Below are 27,843 nucleotides of genomic sequence, written 5' to 3'. Positions count from 1 at the left end.
TCAGATTCGAATACCTTTGTGTTTCAGGATGCATTCAGAATTTGGGTGTTGCCTTGTGCTAGTTCCATATTTAAACTTCCTCTGTGGTAAAACAATGACTTAGTAGGAGATTTTAGTGAGTGAAATAAAGAGAATTCATGGCTTTTGAAAAAGACAAGGTAGTGAAAGCTCTGTTTATAGAGAGGAAAATATGCACAGAACTCATGGAAAGGGGATATGAATTTTGGAAAGCTGCAACTACAGTTTCTGCAGTCCATAAACCACATTTCCTTCATGTGTTCAAATGATACAGCCAAGGGACGGTCACTGTGCAGCGTGCTCTCTCTCTGTGCCAGGTCACTTTCTGAAAGGGAAAGCAGCATGAAGTTACGCATCAAGAGCGGCAGTTTCACGGCTAGTCCTAAACGGTTGGATACGGTACAAAGAAAGGATGGGCATGGGTGATAGTATCAGGACAGTACAAGAAGAGCAGGCATGCCATGCACGTTGTCAAAAGTTTACTGGTCAGAGATCTGAGCAGCTCAGCTGGCTCGTGTGCCTACATTCATCTTCTCACTCTGCGGGCACATAACGGCGATGCCCAAATTGCAGTCACTTATCTCCTAACTGCAATACTTAATGAGCACAGTGTGAATACTCCCTCCCAGTACAGTCAGTATAGAGACAGAGACAGAATTTCAGTGTTAGGCCAGCAGAGAGTTATTCTGGGCTGCCTACAATGTCCAAAGTCAAGTGGGATAAAGGTAAGCTTCTTTGACTAGTAAATTATTATTCCTGCTTGTTTCATATACCCCTCCTTGCCACAAGAAGTTACTTCCTAAATTTTTTCATGATTTCAGCAGCATAGAAATATTATCTACCCTGATCTATTTTTTTCTTTAATTTAGTTTGTCTACAGAAGATGGTCATACACAAAAGCTTTAATTGATATTCTTGGTATTTTGTTACTAAAGAGATGGTTACACTGGGAATGAAGATTGTTTTATATTGAAATGTATTTCATTAGGTTATTTAATTGATAGGTTTGGTGCTACCATAAGACAATTCCCAAGAAAAGGGAATGTTTTAACTTAATATCCTATGTATAAACATCTTCCAAGCCTGTATGGTAATTGCTCATCATTATGTCTGAAGCAATGGTCTTTTGGCAGAATCTTAATGACTGTTATTCCACTGGGCAAGCAAAGACTCTGGTATTCACTTACTAAGTTATTGTCTTAATTCTTTGTGCCTGGGTGATCACAGAGAACATTATTAATAATAGATTGGAAATGAAGGATAAGAGGATCTATTCATCAAAGACCTTATCCAAAGGACGTATGAACTGGCTTGCTGAACTGATTGTTTTATGCAAGTGATAGTGTCATTTGTACAGCAGGTGCCTCATAGCAGCCACTCAAGAGTCACTGAACGGCATTGTTCTCAGATGTATGCATCGTACCATCTTTGCAAATTGTAAAAATAAATGTATAGACTACAAATACATTTTCAGAGATAAGACTGCTTTTCATAGATGAGACTGCTTTCAAGCAACTAAAGATGTGATATGATTTAATTTCATTACATGTCTAGTTATTCCTTGCTTCCTAAATGCAGATGAACTGGAATAGAGAAGAAGTTTGTAGCAGATATACATCAGAAGATAACATAAGAAAGATTCTAAAAGGTTTTGGAAGTATTTGTATTACGAAGAATTCTTCTATCATGCATATAGTTGACATAGCTGTGGCTCCTGGATTTTTCTGAAAGGGAGAGATTTTTCGTCCTCTTTTGAAGTGCCTTAAAATAGTTGACCTTTTATATATCCACTATTTGCTTTTCTACAGCCTGCAATGGGAGAGATTTTTTTTGTTGTTCTGCAAACAGCATTATTTTCTCCTAGACATAGCCATTTTAGAGGAACTCACAGGAGGAGTACCTCTTACAGGAGGAGGGGTTTGGAGAAAACATGGAAAAGTCAGACAGCTGCCACATTGCAAGAGTACCCCATTTACAACTTAATTATTTAAGTTGTCCTATGAACCATTTCTCATTTTCCTGGAGACCCAATGTATTAAACTCCATGTTGGGTGGGATGGGATACAGAAGGTGGCGTGTGATGGAGAGCACAGTGATGTAAGCACATGGGGCACGTGCTTGGTGTATTGGTCATGGTACAGAGAACAGCTGAAGTGCTGCAGTTCCTACTACTTGTCAGGGCCTAATTTCAATGAAGGGACAAAGCAGATAACAACTACAATGCAATACCATTGCATTCATTTTTTTTTTTTCCAGGGCTCCGGGCCTGAAATACAGCTCCTACAGAGATCATCAAGGAACTGCATTTGCCTACATGACTGCAGAAGGTGAGAGAAGTTGTAGTGCTGCATTCCCAGTGAAATCCAGGAGCTAAGGTAAGACCTATCAAATAAGCAAACCTCATGCTAATATTTAAGAGTTCTACAGTTCAGTTTTAAGAGCCTTTAGTTTTAAGACACCCCTCCTTGTTATTAGCTTACACAGAGGGCATCAATCCCTGGGACTGAACTCAGTCTTGTGAAACCAGCAGCAAGGAGAACAGTAAAGCAGTATTTACTAAGAGAGCAGAGCAGAGGAGAGCAGTGTGGTGGGACTCAGATCACCAGCAGTGTTGGATTCACAGCAGCATGTGGCATGAGCAGTAGTTGACTTCATATTTGGAGATGGCCATGGAGAATTAAGATGAGAAGATGATAGTAAATACATTTTACTATTATTTGTGGTGTTTGCAGTGGCTTATATTGAACCTGAAACTTCCATCAAATGTGAAATTTGTATTTGAAAACTTAATGTGCAGAACAAGAACTCAGGCATTCAGTCAGCAGGATTGGGGATTCCATGGAAAAGCCATCCCTGCAACATGGCTGTATTTGACTGGATATAGGTATATAGATGATACAGATAAGAAGCTGTGTTTCACTGGATATTGTCCTTACTCCACAAGGGCAGGTGGCTCCCTGGGGATGGGGGCGGTGGCAGCACAGGGCTTGGCAGCCTAGGCTGGTCCCACTGCCCCAGCCAGTATCAGGGCAGCTGGGGACCATTAGAACAGCCCCAGCCCTGGGCACTGGCCATCTCTGTGGGGATGGGCCGAGGCTGTGCTGGGACATCAGCCAAGTGATGTGGGTCAGGATCAGGCCTGGTGAGGAGCTCTGCGGTCAGACACAGCACTGGGGTGGCTGGCCAGGGCCTCTCCATGCTGCTGTCTGGGGGTCTCTTCCCATGGACACCAGCAGGAAGGGGCTGCACTGGGTCTGTCTTGGCGCTGAGCCCTGCTGCCAGATCCCCAGGACAGGGGAGGATGCACTCAGGAGCCTTAGAGATATATTCAATAAAGGCACTACAAAACAAGCGTCAGCAGGGAACACAGAGTTTATCACAGGATTTATAATAATTGACAGGTAGGAATCATACCCTATGAAGGCTGTATGAGAGCTGCAGAGCAGGTGAGGAGACATTGTCAGCTGGGCCTGTTGCCCTAGCACAACATAAAGACATGCTTCCAGGCCATGAGCATGTCTCTGTAACTCATCCCTCCCTCTCTGCAGCTCAGACATCTGAAATGAAGGGTTTCTGTTTCAGCCACTGAAGGAGGAAACACCAAGACTGAAAAGAAGCAGCATCATTACACCTGCTGAAACTAGCACAGGGTTAGTCAACGGCTAATAGTGGGCAAAAAGTTCAGAGAAACCAAGGACATCAGGATGGGATCTAACATGCGCTGCCAGTCAAACTATCCAGCCACTCCCTTTGGGTGAATACTGCTGGGTCTGAATGATTACGTGATTTGCTGATGTAGATTCCTGGTCTTCAAGTATAACTGATGACATTCTTTTCATAGGAGAAAGAGAGATCAAGAAAAGAATGATTTAAGAACATGACGGTAAGTTTCGATTTTTTCTAAGCAGCATTACTGCAGAATATTAACTTGAGACAGAGACTGAGGAGATCTGAGGCCCGAGTGTCAGAAGTCAAAGATGTGAATGAAATGCACTCAACTTGTCATTAAATATTAATACCTCCATCAGGCAATATCAGGGGGTCTTCTGCCAACATTTCAGACCAAAAGAAAGGCTTGCATTGTCTGAAAATGTCTTGCTTTTTTCCAGCTATATGAATTGCAAAAATAAAAGATGTTACCTCTCATTACAAACCATGACACCTTGAGGCCTCATAAGAAAATTCTCCGTGACTGAAATGTTGGTTAAGTACATTTTGTGAAATGTATTCTGCTGCTAGCCATTGATTTTAATTGTATTTACACAGTCCTTCTGAAATGAAAACATTAGGGAGACAGTTCTCTGCAAATACGAATTTCAGCTCCCCACACCTTTGCATCATCTTCCTGACGTACTTGGGAGAGCCTAAGCTGGTGGTTAGTGAGAAGAAAGAGATGTATGAACCAGAATATTGACAAAAATCATTGACAAATGGTCTCTAGTCAGAGCTCCTGAGGGACCACTGCAAAGTTGAAGTGTCCGTCCATGATGCTGAAATAAACATTGCAAGACTGAAGTGATCAGAAAATACAGAGTCTCACTTGTTTCCTTAAGAACAAAGAGCTCAGTGTCTCCTCAAGTGATTTTACTCATTTCTTGAGACAAAGAAGGTCTTGGTGCAGGACTCCTCCTACTTATAACACTATAAATCTGCAGAAAAAACAGCGAAATATGTCAGTCCTCAGAAAAATAGTTGCATCATCCTGCCATGCCCCTTGTACACGTAAGCATTAGGAGTCCCAGAGGTAACAATTAGATATGAATATCTGCAAATCTAAAATCTTCTCTCAGTCCCATGGCTTTTCTTCACACCTTTCCCAGCAGTATCTTTCCATACTCTTTTCCTAGATACATCCTGAGATTGCATTTCTAGAGTTGCAGGGGAGACACGCAGCATCCTCATCAAGTTTGTGGATTACACCACATCAAGGGGGCTGTTCAATACACTGGAGGTCTGGGCTGCTTTTCTGAGAGGCTGGAGGAACAGACCAACAGGAACATTATGAACTTCATGAACCTCAAGAACCTCAACAAGGACAAGTGCAAAGTCCTACACCTGGGAAGGACAAACCACTGGCAACAATACAAGCTGGGGACTTGCAGGCTGCGAGGAGCTCTGTGCAGAAGAACCTGTAGGTTCTGGCAGTCAGAAAGCTGAACATGAGCCAGTGTGCTCTGGCAGCAGAGAAAGCATCCTGATCTGTATTAACAGGAGCACAGCTTGTAGACTGGAGAAAGTGTTTATCTCCCTCTACCAGCATTCGTTAGATCACACCTAGATAGTACATGTTTTGGGCTCCTCAAAAAAAAAGACATTGCTGAACTTGAGCAAGTTCAGCAAAATGCCACCATGGCAGTCAGGCTGGAGGACCTGCCCTGTGAGTGGAAGCTGAAGGAATGGGACTTGTTCAGCCTGGAGAAGAGATGGCTTCAGGGGACCAAAAAGCAGGCTTCCCATACCTACAAGGAGGTGACTGAGGAGGTGGAGCCAGGATCTTCATAGCAGTGGATGGTGGGAAGCCAGGAGACAGGGGTTGTCAATCGAAACAAGAGAAGTTCAGACTGGATGTAAGAAAAACCATTTTCCCCATGAAGACAGCAAAGAAGTGGTACAGGACCCCAGAGAGACTGTGCAGTCATCATCCCTGAAGGTTTTCAAGATCTGACTGAATAAACCCCTGAGCAACCTGGTCTGATCTCATAGCTGACCCTTGTTTGGTCAAGAGCTTGGACCAGACAGCTTCTGAAGGTCCCTTCTAACCTGCATTATCCTCTGATCCTATGAAATTATTTCTGAAAACTTTCCTCCCTTCTCCCCTCCTTGGGTGACTTGAAGAGGGTTTAAGGGGGGTGAGAAGAGAAACTAAGAAACTAATGTTTTATTTCAGTAAATTACATTAAGATTTTATGATTAGGGAAAGGGACGTGGAAGTAGCAGAAACCACAGGAAGAGAAAGCATGGAACAAAGTATTTTGGAACAGAGTCTGTAAACAGTTATTCATGTGAGCAAGGACTGACAGGCAGCCCTGATTAGTGTACAACTGTAATGGAACTTCACTCTTTACAAGATCAAAATAGTAAAGTGCTCCATTATGGCAATTATCTATCAAAAGGTGAAAGCGCAATAGCTGAAGTTACTAAAATACTTCTGTGTTCATTAGCCTCATTATGTTGGAAATGTGTTATAGGGCACTATATGCTAATGCTGTACCTGACAAACAGAAAATATTAATGGCAATGATAGAAAGACAAATTATAAGGAAGCCAACCCATGTTCAGCCATTACAAATCCAAGTACACGATCAGCCTACAAATACTTATTGATTGTTCTGTGGTCAACTTCCAAAACCCTTTCATCTGATCCAAGTTATGAGGGGATTGAGGTCATGCAGCATCTTTCTCATGACATGGTAGATCAATAATATTCTACTCAGAACCAAGACTGAACAATTTTGATTTTTAACTTAGGGAGACAGACAGCTCTTCATTTGACCTCACAGTTCATTGGAAGGCAAATAAATGATCAAGCATTGTCAAGCATTCTTTGGTTAAAAGCTCTTTGTAGTCATATTTGTAAACTGAAAGACCCAAATAACTTGGATTGAACTGCAGCATTTTAACAAGGAAACTTAATAATATCACCTATGTACAGGGATGTACAGGTCCCTGCTTTCTGTCATAAACATGTCTTAAGGTTTTGCATTTAATTATTTTTTAGATAACGTTTTATTAAAGTAATTACTTCTGGTTCCAGTCAGGAAAAAGCCTTTAACTCATCAGCTGCCTGTGGATTCAGACATGTTTTAAGAATTTCATCATGCCCCTGCGTGGCTGAGTCAGGATTTCAATATTCACTCGTGTCTGGGGAGAACAGAAGGTACGTATAGATTTTATCACCGTGGAATACATTCCCTCCATAGTGGTACTAGTTAACAAGCTATAGGGAGGAAGGACTGTTCCCCAGCTCTTTCTCAAATCCTTCCAGGCAACTGCTTCCAAAGCTCTAGAGTCATTCAACACCTACATTCAGAAGATCTAAGGGTTCTAATTATAACCAGTTCTTCACCACTGACATAGATGATGAGGAGGAGAAAATGAGATCTCAGTGTGTTTCTTCTGTATTTTATTCACCTGCAGCGAGCATCAGAGAGATAACTGGCTTTTATTGATTGCATATGGCACCACTGTCTCAGGATACTAGGAAAAAGTTATATGAATGGCTGATTTGTGTAACCGATGTGTTCTAAATTTGGTGCTCATTTCTAGATTAAAGCCTCAGAACACAGATCTGCATGTACAAACTCTCCGGAGTTATCACATTTATGTCAAGAATTAAGCTGGTGTAATGCTGTTGCACAGGAAAAATTACACACTAGCTGTAGAGGAATAAAAACACAACAGGACAGAAGTGCGTAATAAAAGGAAAAAAATGAAGATGCAAAAAGGAATCGGTTGTTTGTGAGGTTAGGGGAATGGGGCTCTATGGCTAAACCCAGCTGGCCTGGAGGAAGAGAAAAATAGGGTAAATAAAAATATGTAGGAACAAGGCATTGCCCATTAAGTTTTAATACGATTTGGGCAAGAAAGCAGCAATGTTTAATAAGAATCTAATTAAACTTGAGTGTATTACCTGGCAGGGGCAAAGATATGTGAGGGAGGAGTTCTTAAATAGCTAGCACATATATTCGCTGTTCTCAACAATGTATTTTCTCCAAGGAGAATTTCAAAATATGACACTGTTATGCCAACAGTCCTCCCATTTCCTGGACCAGATTTTCTTCCCTTTTTTGAATCTCTGCATGTTTTAATAGCTTCAAAAATGTTGCAAAGGGATAGTTAAATTGTTCAGTAGTTACACTAGCAGACAGTAGTTAGGAGAGATTTGCAAGCTGGGAGAAAGAAAAACAAAAAGTCCTGAATAAAGAAAGAAAAAATAGCAACAGAGATCAAAGTATGCTTTGGGAAAGCTGCTCTTTATGATTTTAGCAGGTGCAGCAAGTGATGTAGCTTTGCTGTGCAACGAGGATAAGATAGGCTGCTGTGCACAGTCCCAAAGGGCCTTGGCGTACGAGTGTCACCTAAGCAGCACACACTGCCTTGCCATAGCTTACAGGGATTGGAAGAAGGTGGTCTTGTGACAAACTTAAGGATGACGGAGGCCAGAGAGGCTTATCACATTCCCTAGAAACTTTTCTAAAGAAATAATGTCACCAAAATGACTACTCTTGCCTTTAGACCAATGCAGTTTCTGTGGGCAGGCTGAACTACAGGATGCTTTGGGATAGAAAATTTCTCCTTATTTCCTTTCCCTACTGTTCAGCTGGGAAATTGCTCATTAATGAGTACTAACACTGGCTTAAGCTTCCAAACTTCTCATAATTCATATCCTCTGTCCAGAATGTCCAAATGAGATTTTTGACCCTTTGGGAGCTCATGAGCTATTGAAGCGAAGTTGCTCTGCTGCTACTATGTTGTGTGCTGAGTTATGGGGTAGCACTGGCAATGAGTCTGTGTAGTGATCTGAACCCTCAGCCACTGGAGCAATGTGGTGGGACAGACAATCCTGGGCCACAGAAGGATTCAGCTGTCTGTCTAACCCAGGATTCAGCTGTCTGTCTAACCCAGCCTCAACTGGGAGAAGGAGGCGGTGGTGCTTTGTGGATCTACTGTAACCACCTGTCTGTGGACCACTGCTGGATGTCCCTTCTCTTCAGCTGTCATGTTTCTCTTTGCAATATGGGGTTTTTGGCATGATGCTTGTAGGCTCTGAAAGATTAAGTACATTGGATAATGTATATAATAGATGTTGCATTTGATGAAAAAACCCTCATATGATATTGCCAATTTAAATTGCATTTATTTTGAAATTGAAAACAATTTAAAATGTTGGATGATTAGGATGCACTTTGTAAGAGTAGACTTTTGCATATTATCCAAACTGAAAATGCCAGCACTTGGATATGTAGTCAGTTAGTTGCAGAACTTGCAGCTATGGGATCAGAGCACTTCACAGAAATCTTTCAGAGTTTATAAATCTATATTCCAACCACTGCCCTAGTAGCAGTCTCTCTGTGTTCACAGTCATAGGACCATATAAGCCTAACCTACACTTTTTGAGCCAATATGATGCCAGTGCAGTTTCACATACTCTCAGCATTGGTGCGTGTTGGAGCCAAGGGCTGCAGTGGCCTTGACTGTGCTCCTTGTTCTGTGCAGGGTTGCATAAAACTGGGAGGAATCAGGATCAGACATTTAGCTGCTCTTGATGCATTTTCCCTCCCTTACATTCATGATGACAAGAATATAATCCACATGGTGGCCAGGTAGCATGAACTTTAAACCTTCCAGGTGTCCTTTTACTGTTTCTAAGACAAATAGCTCGTCAGAGTTTCCCATAAAAACTGCTCAAAAAAGGCATACAAAGAAACCATTGTAGTTGAAACAGGGAGGAAGATAGCTATGAATTTTAGAGTTCACTTTTAGGGGTCGAAATATTGTGACAAAAGCATTTAGGATGTAATTTGTGAAGAGAAACCAAGCTGAAGCGCATTCTTTGGGAAACAAGAGAAAACATTGCTCAAGCTTATTACTCAGGACAGATTACTAAATGTTTTTAGTGTGACTGTAACAGATCCTTTGACATTAGCAGACACATGTGCAGAATACCAACACCTCGTCCTGGGAGATAATTAACAGGAAACAAAAATAACATGGCCAAAACCTGGTCCCTCTCTGCTGTATTGTATCATCCCTTCTGGGAGGCATAGGGTGCGGTAATATCAACAAGTATTAAGCTAGGGTTTAATCTCAAGCCTCAGGCTCTGCCAGCTTCTGCATCGCTCTATAAATCATCCTCTCTTCTTAGCAGAGCTTGATTGGGTATTAAGGATGTGTTTATATCTAAGCTTCAAAGTCAGCACTCGCTGATACAATTAACTAATCTACATCTCTCAAAGCTGAAGCTAGTTGTTTATTTTTAGGTAGAACTATTTTTCACCCAAAAGCGCTGATTTATCAAAACTGAAGTGTTTTGTGGGAGGATGTTTTAGTAAAAATTGAATAGAGGTGTCTGCTGAGGAGGCATGTGTGAGAGAGAACCTGCTAGTTTGACTTAGCAAGGGGCGACAACAAGTTGAGAGCCAGGTGTGTGGCTCCTTGCAAGCTCAGCTTCTCTGTTCTCAGTTTTTAAGTGTCTCATTTTAGGGCTGCCAGGAGCCAGCAATGAAGAAATCCTCAGTGTTCAGCCCTGAGCTGCCCAGCCACCCCAAATGTTGGTGTAGCAAGGCTTGAGGAACACGAGGGATCTTTGTGGAAAGGTAAAAGCACAGAGAGATCTGGACTTTTGAAAACTGTAATTTTGGAATTTCTTTGCTGTGACAACTTGAGTTTTAAGTCTGAAAGAGAAAAGGCTTTTCTACGTTCTCTCAGTGGAAAAAATCCTGTCTCTAGACAGACATTTGTATATCTGCAAATGTATGTATACAGCATTAGCTTCCCATTTCCTAAGCTGTCTCCACAGGGCTTCTTAAACCCTACCAGTTTCAAACATGGAAATACAGGTTCTGAGACACACAGCAGCAGTCATGAAGGCAAAATGCTAAGACAGCAGCATGGTATGAACTAGCCAAAGAGAAATTCCACATTGCAGTTATACCGCTTTATGAAACAAGTCTAAGAATGCATGCATTTGTAGATGCCATTCTCAGGAATTTGGGGGGACATACACACCCCTGTCCCACTCTTTCCAGCTCTGGTTTGCTGCATTTAAGACTTGCAGTTGCACCTCATTGTATTTGCCTTTGGACGAAGCACAAACAGAGCATCTGCTCTGCTCCCCTCAACAGTGACTCTAAAGATCTAGGGTCAGAAGCTGTGAAATAACTACTCTCAATTCCCTGAACAAGCTTGCTATTGAGCTGACTCCTTTGTTCTTACCCAGGGAGAGTACTCATCTCTCTAATTTCCTTGGCAGCCAAACCACAACCTCCTACTATTCAACATAGTCTGAAACTATAAAGCATTGGTTTGAATACTGTTTTATAGTGCGGAGTTACATAAAAGAAAAGAGACACTGACAAAGGCAACCAAAGTACTTGTCTACGTAATTACACTACTATAATTATACTCCTAAGATAATACTTGTATAACTCACCCAGGATGAATGTCTTTTTTTTTCCCCTGCAGCTTTATATCTCTTTTAAAGCAATCTGATGATGTGAGTCTTGGCTAGACTACAGTATTGTGTTTGCCAGGACTTGAAACTTTCAGTATTTACGTACTCTGATCAGTAAAGAATGAAAATTTGATTGATACAGGATGGCTCAGTGCCTCCTCTCAGACTTGTCTTCCTGTCCCTATGAGCACTTTCAATAGTGTTCAGCCCAGTCTGCTCTCTTGGTGTCTATATTCAAGAGGCCTCAGGACCTGGCCCCACTTCATCTAAAACTCCCGATTAACTGCCAGGAGGAAGACTGCAGTGGGTAACCTCAAGGGAGGAGCAACAAGTATCAGAAGGGGGCTGCTCACTTTCCTGAGCTGCTGGCCATTGGTTTACTCTAACCTCATATTGCTTTCCCAGTCATCACAACGTCATACTGAAAAGCCTGCCATGATTATCAGCCATTCCTTGGAGTATGCTGGGAAATAACATACAAATTTTAATTCTTGATTGGCCAAAATATGCTGGGTTGTACAGGGGCAAATTGGGAAGGAATGTGATAAAAATGCATGTGAAGAACTGTAGTTCCCAACACATGCTCCTGGCTTCTGATAATCTGAAGTTTATGAATGAATGTCCGAAGACAGAGTTTGTGTGGTATTAGTGTTTAAAATGAACAGTATTTCTGTCTTTTTATGAACGTAGAAGCCTGTTTGGAGAAGCAGAAGAGCATATAGGGGTTCGTCACCTTTGGTCTAGATTTTTCTTCTTTAATAGGAATCAAAATTTCCATAGCCTGTGTCAGGCCATGAGATTCTTTTCTCAACCAGGATTTTGGAAAGCACTTATTCAGGAAATATCTTATCGTCCTTAAGGTTAATTATATATGGAATTTAATACTGGCATATCAGGAGCTAGAATGAACCTCTTTAAAGCTCAAAGGTGAATTTTAGATTTTATAACTTCCCTTTCTATCTTTCTAGTAATTAAATGATTCATTTTCATATTGCCCAAGATACTCTTACATCTGTTTAAGTGTTGTTACCACTGGGCTTTTACAGCTGAAATATTGTCAGTTGTATTCAAATCTGTGTTTAAATTTGGGATAATGAAACCACATGTTTCTGCGTTTTCCTCAATAGTGAAAGATATTTGACTCCCAAATTATAAAACTGTTGGGCCTATTTTACTATTTTAGTATCACCTGTATTCCCTTTTCTATCCTTGAATGCAAATAAATTTTTTAAAGACAGCCAACACTGTGAATGTCATGTAACAACACATGAACTTTGCACTGGAGCTAAATCTAATGTGGCGGCATTTCCACAGCTGTGGGAGAATCATCTAAAAAGGTTAGGCAGAACTACCATTTTTTTGGTTTGAATACGTAAAATGGATCTGTTCAGAGTCAGTGGACATCACCCCTTTTGGGCTTGGACTCACTGGACCATGTCCAAAAATCACTGAGGTACTTTCCTCCACCTACTTGTATCTGCCTGCGGGGACAGAAAAGTCTGTTTGCTGAGTACAGAAGCCAAGCAGTGTTAACTTAAAACTGGAATTTAAAACAGATGGTGGCCTACGTTGCCACTGACCTTCAGCACACTCTCATTACTCTTCTTGTCACCCTCACGCGGTGGTTGTGATGTGACCCAATGTACAGAACAGTTGCGTTTCTTTGTTTCGTGCTGTCCTCCCTGTCCGTCACATGTTGTCTCTGGTTTTATGCTGAAATTTTCATCTCTCTGGCTAGGGCTGGCACTGTCGGTCAGTGTGGAGGAGCAGGGAGATGGCGCACGTGGTGCCTACCGGCGAGCTCTGGGTACGAATGGAAAACAGAGTTCATTAATAACACAATTAACATTTTGCCAAAGTGTTAGTAATGCAAATACACTATTTGCTCTCTATCTGTTTGTTATTTTTAGTATAAAGTCTTTCTTTTATCTGAGTCTATGTTCAAAGCCGCGCCGCACAGTTTAGGTGAGCGACGGCACCTGAGGCACCCGGGGAGCACGACTGGGCCTGCAGCCCGCCGGCTCGAGGCTGCCCGTGTTTTCAGCATACAAAACCCCAGGCTGGACCGCAACGGGGGGGGTGGGGTGGGGAAATTATCACAAATATTAAACCGAACAGTTAATTTAGCCGTCAGATAATTTTGAGAGCTCCCCGCCTCTGCGTGAAAGCCACAGCTGAGGCTGGCTCTTTGTGGCGGCGTCGCAGGGTGTGTGTCGGGGGAGGGAGGACATCTTGCGGTCAGCCTGGAAAACTCGCCCTCTCCCAGCAGACAGGCGGCCCTCAGCTGCCACCGGGGAGATGGAGACACTCGGCGGGGCCCCCGCCTGGCCATTTTGAACCCCCCAGATGTGCTCAGCCACGCTTCGCAGAGAGGAGCGGCTGTCCGCCACCTGGCGCTGCCGTCCGCTTGGTGAAGGGAGGCTGGCAGGGGAGCGAGCTGGGGTTGGCTGTTCCCCGCTGAGGTCGGGGAGCTGCAGGCGCCCAGGGCTTCTGACGATCGTTGCCAGGGATTCATTGTCTCCTTAATGTACACCTGGGAGACACAGGCATCAGCCTGGACAAAGTCTCTCCGTGCGGGGGGCCATTTTGTGTCAGCAGGGAAGTGGGCGCTCCTGCAGCTCACATCGGGACACTGGGATAAAAGCCTGCATTGAAAATGCAACTGAAGCAGGGGAGTGGGACGAAGCTGCTGAAGCAGGATGCTCTTAGCACTCATTAATCAGAGCCTGATTAGCGGGATTATGACTGTGAACCAAGCGCGGGGCCTGCAGCATGGTCCTGCGGGCCTTACCCAGGCTGGCCTTGCAGGGCACTGAGCCGAATGGGGGGGGCAGGCCGAAAGGGGGGCAGGCCGAAGTTTGTTTAAACTTTCAGTTTAAAACCATTACCCCTTGTCCTATCGCTACACTCCGTGCTAGAGTCCCTCTCCACCTTTTCTGTAGGCCCCCTTTAAGTACTGAAAGGCTGCTATAAGATTCCCTGAAGCCTTCTCTTCTCCAGGCTAAACAACCCCAACTCTCTCTGTCTTCACAGGAGAGGTGCTCCAACCCTCTGATCATCTTCGTGGCCCTCCTCTGGACCTGCTCCAACAGGTCCATGTCCTTCTTATGTTGGGTGCTCCAGAGCTGGATGCCGTACTCCAGGTAGGCTCTCATGAGAGGCAGAATCACCTCCCTCCACCTGCCGGCCACGCTAATGCAGCATGCCCAGGGAGGGCTGAGCAGCGAGGTCCCAGGGCTGCCTGCCTGCAAAGCAGGATCGGAGCTAACAGTGTCACCAGTCTTTGGCGCTCATCCTGCCGTCCTCACACTGACCTGTGTCAGGCACTCGGCAGCATGAGGAACAGGAAGAAAAAAGCAATAATTTATCAGGGATGGGACTGTCGTGTGTGTCTGCCTGGGACGTCCTCTGCAGAAAGAGGTTTGCAGGTACTGTTGCTACTCATGTCAGACACGCTGAACATCTGCTGCACAGACGTTGCACAGGGACTGGCACAGCACACTCATACTATGGGAAATCACAAGATTTCTACTCACAGCTTTTCCTTTTGGATCACGTGCAACAGTGTGCCACCAATTCTATCTACCCAGATGCATGGAAATCCCAAACAGATACACCAAATCCTCAAAATCCACCAGGTAAGCATGTCCAGAGAGAAAAGGAGAATCTAGGGAAACACAGATGTCTGTCGGTTTTAATCAGGGCTACAGAAGGATGGAAGAAAAGAACAAAATGGAGGGACAGCAGTAAAAAGCTCGCTGGACTTTTCTGGGAGCAGGTAATAGGAAGCCTGGCTCTGTGCTTCAAAAGGTATTAGCTAAACCTGCACCTAGCTGTCTGTATGCTTTCTCCCCATTTTTCATATGCTGTTTTGGGTCAAGGACTATCTGCATTGTGTTTGTACAAAGTCTACCACAATAAGGCTGATTTTTATCTATTTTATATCTGTTTCTAAAAATAGATTAAGAATGATCAGCTGCCACATTTTGACCCTCTAGTGTAGAAAGGTGAGATCAGCCACATACATGAAGGACATGCTGACTGAACTTGGTAAAGTCTGCTTTTTATGGAACTGACAAAAACAAACATGGAACAAATGTAGAGCCTTGTGATTTATTTCAATTTAATTCTGTATATGGGATAAGCAGATGCACACTTGACTGTTTTAATCACTGCAGTCAAACATTTATTTTGATATATCAGCTTACTATAATAGAGGTAAATCTGTTGGGATGATGCTACATTAGGTCATTTGTTGTCCAAAGGTATTTTGTTTTAAACTTCTACCCCGCAATCCTGTCTGAACTTCTTTGTGGCAAATCCCAAGATTGGGCAGACACTCACTGTACTGTACACACCTTTCATTTCACTGGGTGTTAACCATCTAACCATTTCCTTGCGCTCCCCTGTGCCACTGCCTGCATTAACACGATGCAAACACTTGACCACGTAATTTTGATATTCTTATACAATACCTAACGCAATGAGGTCCTGAGGCTACAAGGCATTACCATGGTAGGGCAGAAGTAATCACAGTAACACCAGTAACACACTCACTGGCCATGAATTTTCCTGACATGATGTACCCTTAGCAGCACATCCAGCTCCTGCTGCATTGTGCAGCTGAGAATTGTGGACAGAAAGCGGAAGCCAGTCTTCTGATGGAGATTTCTGCTGCCTAAGAGACCACCTTGAAATGTTCATCCTTGCAGCTTAAAATAACTTGAACATTTCTTTAGAATTCTGTACAGATGTAGCTCAGTTGCTGAAGAAGTAGGAGCTGTTATTAATCTGTCTGGAAAAATATGCACAATAATACCAATGAAAAGAAAAATTCTGCTCGGCCTACTTCCATCCAGCATTCAGTTTCAGTAAATAGAACTAGCTTAAGGGAGACAAACAAGATTTGCCTCTGATACTGGTATGCATACAGGAACATGGGCGATTTTGTTTTATGACTGCATTTTTTTCTATTTCCTGTTTCAGTTTTTTTTTTTTTATTATACCCATTTTCTATTGCTGGAACTCCTTGTATGACATTGAAATGCAACATTTTCTTGGTTTGTCTTTGATCTTTGAATAGTAAGTTTTGAGTTGGGTTTTTAAAATAAGAATCTTTATGCGTATTTCACAGGTAGAAAGACTATCCAACTAACAAGCCCTTTGGCCTTATTTCAGTCCTAGTCCTCTATGTTCATCATTCAGTGGGTTCCCAAAAACCATGTGTGTTTTTCTCCATGATCAGAAACAATTTAAATTCCAGGACTGTTTTTAGTTTCTTCTTCCAGTGTCTGTATTTTAAACCATTTTGCTTCAGCCTGCACAGTTTTTTCTTCTTCTAGAGCAGGTTGTATACATTACTTTCCTCAGAGTGAGATATCCTGTATATTTCATTATGAGATAAAATAAGACCAATCCACAAGCGATCTTTTGCCAAGGCAAGAAGGGCAAGCTGTAGCAGCTAGAAAAACAAATGTGAAAACAGAACCAAACTGCAAGGAAACAAACATTTTCCAGTTGCAGAGAACAGTAGTTTGTCTGGTAGCCTATTATTGTCGATTTGCTAACATACAGAGCATATCTATCAATATCCACATATTTAACACATATCTAATCACATTTGCAACAGAAAATAGACTTATTTTACACAGTCATGACCCAAATGTATCTTTAGGTACATCTGATACCTTGCTAAGTTCAGGAATGTCTTTCTTTGCATCTTACACATTCACACTAAAAGGAACGCATGAAATTTGACAGTTCTGTCACAAGTATTGTGTCACAGATTCTGTGTATTTTGTAATATATGTGGCCTGTGAATCAAAACTTGACAGCAATCAAATGTCTGCAGTGTACATTTGTATATAGTCTGAGTCCATGTGCTTTCACAGGAAAAATGTTGTTTCATACTACATTGCTAATCCCCCACAGGTAGGGAAATAACTACACTGATTTAGTTCACCCTTATTCTGACTTTTGTTATATCCATCCTGCAGCTTTTGCCATGCCTTGCCATCAAGCACAAGAGTCTAAAGCATGAAGTGATATCTGTGCCATGGCAGGTGTAGCTGTTGCAATTGTTTCAGAAGCGTCGCCTGGGGCTGTCTGCCTTGACCATCCGATGTGGGAGCTGCTGTATCTATAGCATGAGTGGGCACAGTGCAGCTCAGGGTATGGTATGATATGGTTTCCCAGCTGACATGGTTCATAGCCTAATACATCAGTCTGCACAGTTTTAGTGAAATGGTAGGAATAGTTGAAGCTGCTATACCAGAGTCTGAAGTGCAATGGCTGAGAGCCAGCACACATCTGTGGGCAAGAGTCTCGCAGAAAGTTATGGGACAGAGATCTCTGAGACTGAAACTCCCCGTATATTGTGAATGACAGCCCTTTGGTATGTTTGAATCTGCACAATGATTTTTCAGAAAATGTTTGCCATCGCTGCTGTTCCCAGAGTACTGCCTGCATGGGTACTGATGGCTGGAGCAGACCACTGACCAGGCTCTTCTCATCTGTTGGTGGTGTTAATGATATGTCATCAGAACTGTCTGGGACTGTTTTGTAACAAGCCACTGCACTTTAATACATTTGTTTTATTTCTCTGTATAAAACCCCCAATTTTTGAAATCAAAGCTTGCAGCCTGTTCCCCCATAATGTAAATGAATCACTTTGGTATTCCTTTTTAGATGAATCCAGCAGTTGTGATAATGACATTTTCGAAAGTGGCTGCTGCCTAATGCTGTGTAATTATTTTTAATAACGATTGATCCATAAAATAAAATTCATACCATTCTTAATACACATTCTGACTAGAAGCAGTGATGATGGTGTGTGTGCAGAGCACGCATATCAAGTGTTTGATTCTCTGTTTCATGGGGCATATCAAGCCCCTGGCTGGTGCAAAAGTAGGTATTTTCCTTTGGCTGCACTGGAATTTCAGTTGCTCTCAGCTGCACAGAATTCCGTCTATGATCCAAACAAGAGTCAGGCTCCAAAGCATATTATAGAAAATTAAAAGTAGAACAGTATTATCTGTGGATACTTTACTGTCTGTCCTAGACAGTGAATGAAAAGAAGTCACGAGGAACAGAGATAGTGTTGAAAATCCCCTGCTTAATACCAGATATGTTCTCTGTGATAAAGTAAAATGCAGTTCTGGTTAGTTTTTCAGTTGTAGGATCTTAGGCCAGTGTAACACAGTCCAAAAAGAATAAATTGTGGCATATTTTGTAAATGAAAGGAAACATGTGCATAACTTTTTATTTATAAATTGTCTTCAAAAATTGAATACTCTACCTACTTGGTCAAACACACTTGGCTCAAGTACTTATGTACAGGACATGCCTGAAGGTATCTATTATTAAAGACAATATGAGGACGTTAGGATGAGTCAGAAGAGGAAAAAGGCTTCTCTTTAGTCTTGAGTGAGCATAGTTCAAATAAAATAAGTACCTAAGAAAGCAGTATCTTTTTATGCTGTGAGATGGAGAAAGAGAACATTCCTTTCAGCACTGTGAAATATTCGTGTCATCTGCTATGACATGGTACCTATGCAGGCATTTTATTAAGCAGTATCACTTGGCCACTGGGACAGTAATCTAGGCCGATTCCTGCCTGTTACTGTAATATTATTCAACTTGTGTCTTTTCACAAAGTCCAAGAATATCTTTTCTCTCTTGTTGTTCTTTGATGGAAGCTCCATTCTCCTAAAATCCAAAGATCTGCTGAATACGGGCATTGGTATTATTTTTAATTTATGCATCTGCTGGTTTATAAGCTGTTAAGAGGCATTGTACGTTAACTCTAATTTGGTATCTACGTTTCTTAACAACAGTCATATTTTAAAAGCGACCTGTTCTACTCATGAATACAATAAAGTATGCTTTCAAGAGCTGATAGGTGCATTGAGTTACAAAGACTTCTCTGGATTATGACATTTTCTTGCATTAGCACGTGAACTGCTTTCAGAAAGTTGACAGTTAAAAGGGATCAGTTCATCTGTGACCTACTGAGCATGCATGGGATCCAGCCCTTTGTTTGCAGGCAGAGGCTAATATCTGAAAGACCAAAGCACTTGAGGGACATTACCAGCAGAAGAAAGAAGGTGGGGTTTGTGCTTTTTTCTTTTTTTTGATGTTAGCGGTACAATGAAAGGAAACTAATACAGTGATAGAAAGTGTTGCATCTCTAACGTTACTGTTATTTCTCCTCTGCATCGTTCGGGGGGGCCTTTGGTAATGAGGGACCCTAATCCTGGAAAGCTCCACTCCAGCCTTTGTCCTTCTTTGCTGGGACGGTTGCTGACCAGCAGTCTCTACAGGTAAAAACATTGCCTGCAACTGTAAATGGTGGCTTTGTACCAACTGAATCAAGTCCCAGGGAAGAAACTCAGAATCTAAAGTCAACAAAATCAAGTTTAGTAGAAGTAAATACAGAAGATGATAATAAGGTGAAATCAAGCACAAAATGGCCAATACCTGTCAAGATAGCAGAGCTGCAGAACAGGGTCTGGGGTTTATACTGGGTCACAAACTGAAAAAAAATCAGTAAGATATTATTGCATAGAAAATCAGTCTCCCTCTGGGATGTATTAGCAAGAGTGTCATTGAACTGAGCAGAATTTACTCTTTGCAGTGCTGGTGTGACATCATTTGGAGAGGTCAAAGCACCACACATTAAAAGGAAGACATACTCAAAAAGGGCAATGAGAATAGTCAGAGATGTGTAAAAAACATTATCTGGGAGAAATGAAAGAAGAAAGGATTTGTTGCTTTCAGAAAAGAGGTAACTGTGATTGAGGAGACGTAATGCTGATAACATTTCGAGCCCGTAAAATTTAAAAGATTATTATTATTAAGAGGGCAGTGATTAATCGTTCCTTCTGCTTATCAGCATAGACCAAGAAAATTAGCAGATGAAGTTTCAGCAAACACTACTTTGGCTAAGTATTTGGAAAAAAATCCAGCTATGAAGGTGTTAATGTTCTGCAACAGTCTATGGAGCGATGTCTTCTACCCAGATTTTTCTGAGTAGGCTATATAAATGCTTGCCTCTTCATAACAGGAGGCTGAATAACAGGAGGATACTGGATGTCGTTAGGTCCTTTCCAGGCCTACAGTAGGAATGCCAGTAAGAACTGCAGGGTTACCTCTGCTACAAAAGTCTCTTCAAACTGTGAAGCTGCATCAGTGCATGGTATCATCAGGTCCTCACCTTGACATGGGCCACTGCATTGTATGCAGGGATACCTTCATGCTATGAAGTTTTAATAACCTTGGCGATTATGAAGGCTTTTCAAACTACCAGGGCAGCTCCCATGATAAGCACAACCTACAAAGAGCTGCTTGGTGGCACGCCACTTCTCTCCGAGACACAGCAATACTCCCCTGTATCCTCTTTCACATGGTTAGGACATGGACTTGCGGGATCTGGGACAAATCCATGAAAACAGGGACTGCCAGTGAATGTAACCATTGTTTCCCCATTTTGTCTGTGGCCTGACTCCCTTTTGAAAGCCTGCATCTGTTTTCCTACCTCCTGGGCTGTGTCTGAAGTAAATAGAGATGAGCTGAAGGACTTAATGCTGGCAGCCTGGAAGGCAAATAATTCTGTCCCTGGGACTGTAACCAGGCAGCTAGCCAATATCAACTTTAGTAAATCAGTAACACTCACTGCTCTCAGCAAAAATCACTTCTTTCTCTAAAAGACCGCATTCTTGGAAATCGACACTCAAAAACCCACTTAGGAACTTCCCAGACAATTAATTTACATCTCTCTGGCTTTTAACCTCGTCCCCCCACAAGTTGTTACAAAATTTGGGCTGCTCAAAAGACTGCTGTAGCAATCGTAGCAGGAAAGCTCAACACCACTAGGAGTCTGCACATAGCTCTTTTGAATTAATACACTTATTTTTTTTTTAATTTTTTTTTTGAGCTGAGGACAGAAGAATATGCAGTATTGTTTTGATGGGACATAATATATATGGGAATAATTTGTATGTAATGACAAACAGGCTCTCAAATCTGTTATTACTCCTGGTTCTCTGGCAGGCATAAAAGCATGCAGGGTGCTGCACAAGCAACGAAGAGGTTCAGATACATATTCTAAATAGCGTGTTGGAAATGGTAGGAAAGTCTTGGTGTTGCAGGGGCTCTGTGCAGGCGAAAGGTGACTTTTTAAAAGTCATTGTCCACACTTCTGCTGTCACCTGGGGATCCCAGGGCAAGTAAACTCTATAATCTTTGACTGACTCCTTAAAAGATAACGCTAGAAACTGAAACACACTATTTCATGCAAGAAAGGTTTCCTACATTTTGGCTTTAGAAAGTCTGATTGCTGAAATGCTGCTTTCATACAGCCTTCTCTTCTAAAAATTGGTTTTCCCAAAATGATCCCAAACTTTCTGAAATAACCTGACAAATCCTAATTCCTGTAGAACTTTTTTTCTCATTTTTGGTGTTATCATTGGTAAACATACCTCTAGTCTGGTATTAAGTGGCAAACTTTTGACATACTTCTAATAACTTTTAACACCTGCTTTTTTTTCACGGCAGAGTAAATCCCACTGAAAAATATTTATAGTGATCATCATTTCAGATGCCTTTACAGTAAGTCCAGAGGACTTAAGAAAAAGTGTTGATCTTTTCTGTGGGCCTCCATAACTGCAGAGAGTCTGACTGCAATAAGTCACAGCTCCCAAAGGGGCTTTATATAGATTCAAATGCAGAGAGAGCAAAGATAAGCCCAGAAGCTAAAAAGCACTGAATCCTGCCTTAAAATTAACAATCGCAAAAGCTGTGTCTATTTAGAGCTTTGATTTGACTAAGTCTCTCAAAGCACAGATCAATCATAGGCATGGTAACGAAGCCCATCACCATAATGTCTAAGTGAGGATGGTTATCCCAGTCTCATTGTTCCCCGCATTAGTCTAGAGATACGGTGGGATCAAGCTCTCTTGTTAGACTCTCAGCCATTCCTCCCTTTGTATCTACAAATGACAGACAAGGGACAGAAACAGATACGTCTTGGAGTCCACAACAGCATATCAATATCCCAATCTGCATAGCACACAACAGGGGTCACCTTGCAGATGGATTAGCGTGCCAGCTCCCTGTTGCAGCTAGGTAATACAATGAGTTACATAAAAGTTAATTAGCAAAGCAAAGAAAGCAGAAAGCCCAGAAAGGCTCTGATGATTTCTTTAAATACTATAATCCTCTGATGTTCTGCAGGTTTACAGCGAGACTCATGGATTCCTCTTCTTTATGTCAGAGGGTTACTGCTTGGTGAATTTGACTCTTTACATGCATAGCTGTATAATCTATAAGGCAATTTATAAGACAGGGTAATGCTTCACGAATCAGTCCCAGAGCTACCTGTTATTTAGTGTCCTTTTTATTTATTCCATGAAGGTAGCATTTAATAGGACTGTCAGACTGCTCCTGACTTTGGCTAGCCAGGGCAGATCTCCAAAAGGAAAAACTTGGAACAGTTTGGGAGTACAGGCCTATTTCAAAGCTTTTAATTCCTTTGTTTTACTTGCCTGAGTGTTGCAATCCTATAGTTTTATTTTTAACAAAATAAACTACACTTTTGTACCAATCCTTTTATCTTTAGCAATAAGCGTGACCTTTAATTTAGCTGCCATATACGCTCCAGCCTGATACCACAGACAGAGCAAATATTTACCCTCAAAGATCTTGTGTCCTTCGGGATGTGTACCATCCAGTCCAAATGCTGCAGCTCTGTAGAGCTGAGGAACAAGCTTTAATCTTATGCTACAAGGACTGCTTTGCAGCAAGGTGAGATGATGGCTGTACTTGTGGACATCCATTTCCCTTAATGGGGATCAGGACTTCATTGTCATGGGATTCCAGGCATAGCAATGTGATGACCGTGTAGGATGAGAAAACAGATCTACACAATGTGGTGGAGATCAGATGAACGTGGTGATAAGAAGAAAGTAGAACCAGGTGTTTTATGAACCTGTGAGACGAGCAGAGCTTCTTAATTTCCACCTAATGTGGTCCATGACTCAAAGGAACTGAGTCATAGTAATAACTAATACAGCTATTCTTGATCTCATTTCCTATGGATTAGCACTTCCATTGCAAAGATGTGACTACTGCTGCTGATGCTTTTATTAACAACCAGCAGTGTTCTCCACAGAAATTAAGCCCTCAGTCGAATTTCTGCAGCTGTGCCTCTAACGCCCTCTGGCCATCTGAAAATCCCAGGGTAGCTCTACAGAGGGACAGAGGACTTAGTAGAGACAAAGACCAACTGTGGTCCCTCCAGATCGGTTCTCAGGGTGGGTGATAAGGTGGCAGAAGGAAGCCACTATCTGCCCGTGCTCTAGATGTCCTTTGGTAAAGCAGAAGAGTTAGTTCCCAGGGGCAGCATGTGAAGGTTTCAAAAGTTTCAATCCTCTATAAGAGGGAAAAATCTGTGGTGGAGCTTTCAGGAAGGAGGAAACTCCAGGGAACCCAAGGCACAGGGCTGTCAGGATGGGATAAAGGGGAATGAGCAACGACGGTCAGCCAGAAAAATGATGTTTTATTGTGCTTTCAGGATCTGGGCTGCATGGCCTTTGGCTGCCCACTTCACTCCTTTGGGCTTTCACCCCTTAGTTGCAAACTCTCCTTTTGAGGGATACACCATAGATGCAGAAGTGCAAATTTTTTTCTGAGACCTAAACATCAATACAATGCATTGCTATAAGAAACAAATGTTTACTTAAAAAACGCACAAGTAGAAAGAACTGCAGACCCTCTGTGTTTGAACTTTCTCTCTGGAATTGTGGTGCTAATGCAGAGGCCACTGTGGTTTCATAAAAGAAAAGAGCAGGAATGTCATGATCTGTAACATTTTTCTCTTCCACAAATGATTTCGTGGTAGGGGTTGGAAATTGTACAAGCAGCCACTGGATGGCAATGTTTCACACATAATTTCAGTCTCAACGGTTTAATAAGACTTGGGAGTGCAGGTGCTCGTCTGATTAAAACTTTCATCCAAATCCTGGTCTAACACTTATTTCAATTCCATGTTTATATGGCTGACAAAAATTGAACTGACAGTTGTATTATGGAGCGGCTACTGGCTCTGCATAGCTAAGGTCGAAACTTGTTTTCCATTATAAACTCAATCTTGGCATCACCTCTGAAATTCTCAGTAAAGACCATTTCACTTTCACACATTGGGCCCACAATGAGTAGCAACGAGAGATGTTTTGTTCACATTTCAGATAAGTTAGGCAAGGTATCCATTTGGTTCAGGTCTATGGACACCCAGGTGTTAAAATAGGTTTTAACTTTTTTTTTGCCACACTTTGCAGTGTCTCCTCTGTGAACCTTCCTATGAAATTCAAGACCCTGAGGACATCATGCGCTGGGGCTGAAAGGCTCACTGGATAAAATGGGAAGTGGAGCTCCTCCATCTGAATTCAGCCGCCTTTCCTTATGTTTGCCTGAAGTGGAAATTCACCTAACATTTCTGAGCGTTTTCAGAAAATGAAAACCTAGTGACAAGTAACACAGTGACAGGTGCAGGTATTCTCAGGAAGCGGTTTTTTACAGTCATCTGTCAGTATTCATGCTGGGAGCACTCACACCTGGATTCAGCTAGGAAACAAGCACAGCGCAAATCAGGTGACTTGGCTGGCAAATTACAGCTGACCAACATGGCTCGAAAAGAAAATGCTGAATGCTTGGAGAACTAAGGTGGCATATCCATCCACGTTCTTTTTTTTCTCTTTTAAAAAGAAAAATGTAACATTTTGGGAGAAAACATGAAATAAGAAAGTTGAAGAATCCTGATCGTTAGAAGTATTTATTGTGAAAAAGCCAAACACTAAAAATCACTGATGGTATTAGTTACTTTGCTTCGCTTACTTTCTCTCCTTTCTCTCTGTACACCTGCTCTTGATATCTACTGCTGACCAGCACATACCTGACAGGTATGCCATATGCCAGGCAAGAAAACAGAAAATCACTGTTCAAGGGAAATTATCGACAAATCTTTGTTTCTTGTTTCAGTGGAGGTTTCAGTGGTAATTCTGGGAATAATGTTTACAGTGCGTTCCTTCCTGTCTGGTCCAATTTAAGATGGTGTTTACTGGGTCTGAGGAAACCAACTCCTTTGGAAGAGGATTTTCTCTTGAAATATTTCTTGGTGCTGCAGCCATCCAGGAATGGATACGCTTTCTACTCTGACGCTGATTTTGAGCAACAAGCTTTTCAGATCTGCCCTCAGAGGATTCGGAATTGCTCTGTATGGGAAAAATCCAATCTCATTCCTAGATTGGCACAGCCTATGAATCCTCTGCTTTACTTCTAAAGATCATTGAGAATGCTCCTAGCAGATTTTGTGTAACAGATAAAAAGGTACACAGACGTCTGAAAGCCTGGTATTGCTGTGGAAGAGAGCTAAGGTTAGAACTACACCTGAAGATCATTTCCACTTTCAAGCATTCTCTGTTTAGTCTTACAATGTGTTCCCTAATTTTGTAATGGCTCTCTTAGAGAATTAAAGTGCTCTTATATTTTCCTTCTCTGATACTGACAGCCACTCTCAAGCTGTACACAAGCTTGTATCTGGGATGTACATCACTTCTTTTTCTTTGCTGCTGTGTAGAGTTAAATTCAGAAGGTGAACCTGTATTTGATCAAGCCATTTCAAACTTGGCACTTCCACCATTTTTGATCATGAACGATGAAGTGCCACAAAAGTACATAAACTGTTACAACACAAAACTGAGGTATGGTGAGGCAGTAAGGCAGAAAATAAATTAGACTTACATTGCCTAGACCTTGCTGAAAAAATGATGTAACCTAGTCCTGGCAGTAGCATAGTGATACCATTTGCATCACTGAAATTCAGTAATAAGGTCAACATTTCTCTAAGGAACTATTGCTTCAGGTGTCAGTAATCTGAGTGTAAATATTTGTTTTGACAGGACTTTCATCAGTTTGCATATATTTAAGTCAATTATTTAAAAAGGGAAATCTTTTAAAAATAATTCTAAGTGTTCATGCAATTAAAGCAGATTGTTAAACCCCTGAACACCTTACCCAAACATATTTTATAGGGTATATCATACAGGAGTTTTTGTTAACAAGCATCTGTTGATGGCCTAGGAGCTCAGGTTCTTGGCTGATGCAGTAGGTCAGTCATACAGAAAGGATAAGTCTCAACAGCACTCAACAGCCGTTTGCATAACCTGCTCAAAATACCCAGGGTCTGACTTTTTAAAGTGTATGATTTTATTGAAATGAGTGAGTTCAAGCCATAGGTCTAATATACAGCTCCAGCTGTGCCTGAAGATCTGTCCCCAGGAATTCACATTACACATTCTGTATATGTGGAACATGCAAATAGTGGTCACCTGTTAACATTTTAGTCTAAATGCACTGACCAAAAATCAGATAGGACCTCTTCGGCAGGGACAAGGGAATACTCTGTGCTACTGAAATAACAAAAGATTTAAGTAACTGTGTTTCTTTTTCAAAAACATCAGAGTTTGCCTCTTTGGATCAAAATGGAGTATTTGATTTTGGGACCTTAAATCAGGACAGATTGTCTATTGACACATGTGGGTACAAATCACAATGAGAGTTGTCCTGGTGTATTCCTTCAAGCATTGAACAATTCCTGAATTAACTATGCATATGCTTGAAGCTAATCAGGCAGATGTATGTCTTCAGCATCAAGCTTATATGTCAACACTGGAGTTCTTTCAGTATGTTGTGGTGGGCTCAGATTAGGCAGACTTCCAAAATATGGTACCTTCAATTTTACATTTTAGCAAACCTCATACTGAAGTCATCAGGACTTTTCCTGAATAAAGAATATAAGATTTCCCCCACTATTTGTGGTAAGGCAAACAAGCTAGTAATTTTCTGCTGTCATCAAAGGATACATTTCTAAAATTCCCTCCCAGCAGAAGCACATAATCAGCTCTCAGCAAGAAAATGAAATTAACAAAACGCAGAGAACAATGAAGAACAATACTTCCACAAGTAAAACTTAGGGGTGACTTTAGGATAGAAAGAAGTAGGGTACTCAAAATAACATATCTGGAAAACATTTCTACTCACTTACGAGAAGCTTCTGGATATGAGCACTATATTTCCTATGGAATTACAAAAATTAAAACAACTTCGGGAAATTAATGTCCCAGTATAAATATTCTAAGAGGCAGTAGTCAGAGTTTCTTAGAGGGAAACCTTCTGTAGTACATCATCACCAAACACAGAATTGGTCCAGAAACACCATGAAACAGTATGTAAAATGAGACTGGCATTTTTCTGTGTGGTAACTTTTATTGTGCTATGAAGTCAGCTAGACGTCACGGAAATAGACTGATTTGAAAATACACTATTAACATTTTTTGCCAACATTAATGATGTCAAAGTGACTCGAGAGATTGCATTTATTTCCTATCGAAAATAACAATATCCTGATATTTTCTCCACATCGGATTTGTTAATTTTCTGTGTACTGACATCTGTTTAGGGATAATAGTTGTCAAATCTAAGAGCTTATAAAATAATGGGAAAAGGAGAAGGAAGGACAAGATTCCATGGGAGGACCCGTAAGACCTAGGATACTGTTTGGTGGTGTGTGCCTGTAGAGCTGGGTGGACGGGACTGCC

At 41.7% G+C, this 27,843-nt stretch overlaps 1 long non-coding RNA gene across 4 annotated transcripts; it reads left to right on the top strand.

Moving 5' to 3' along the window:
• The first annotated feature begins 642 nt into the window (after positions 1-642).
• Positions 643-27,182, top strand: LOC141737714 (uncharacterized). Of its 4 annotated transcripts, none has more exons than XR_012585233.1 (8): positions 643-743; positions 2,275-2,393; positions 3,860-3,901; positions 6,773-6,895; positions 10,222-10,334; positions 12,930-12,998; positions 14,225-14,334; positions 24,526-27,182. It is a non-coding gene; the product is annotated as an uncharacterized LOC141737714 (long non-coding RNA). The 4 variants fall into 4 exon arrangements; XR_012585232.1 differs by having other exon boundaries at positions 646-743; positions 14,225-14,829; positions 24,526-27,154; XR_012585235.1 differs by having other exon boundaries at positions 646-743; positions 6,737-6,895; positions 14,225-14,829; positions 24,526-25,064.
• The last annotated feature ends 661 nt before the right edge of the window (positions 27,183-27,843 follow it).

The sequence above is a fragment of the Larus michahellis genome, chromosome 1, assembly GCF_964199755.1.
Source record: "Larus michahellis chromosome 1, bLarMic1.1, whole genome shotgun sequence".
NCBI classification, from domain to species: domain Eukaryota; kingdom Metazoa; phylum Chordata; class Aves; order Charadriiformes; family Laridae; genus Larus; species Larus michahellis.
This window is presented reverse-complemented; position numbering and strand designations above follow the sequence as displayed.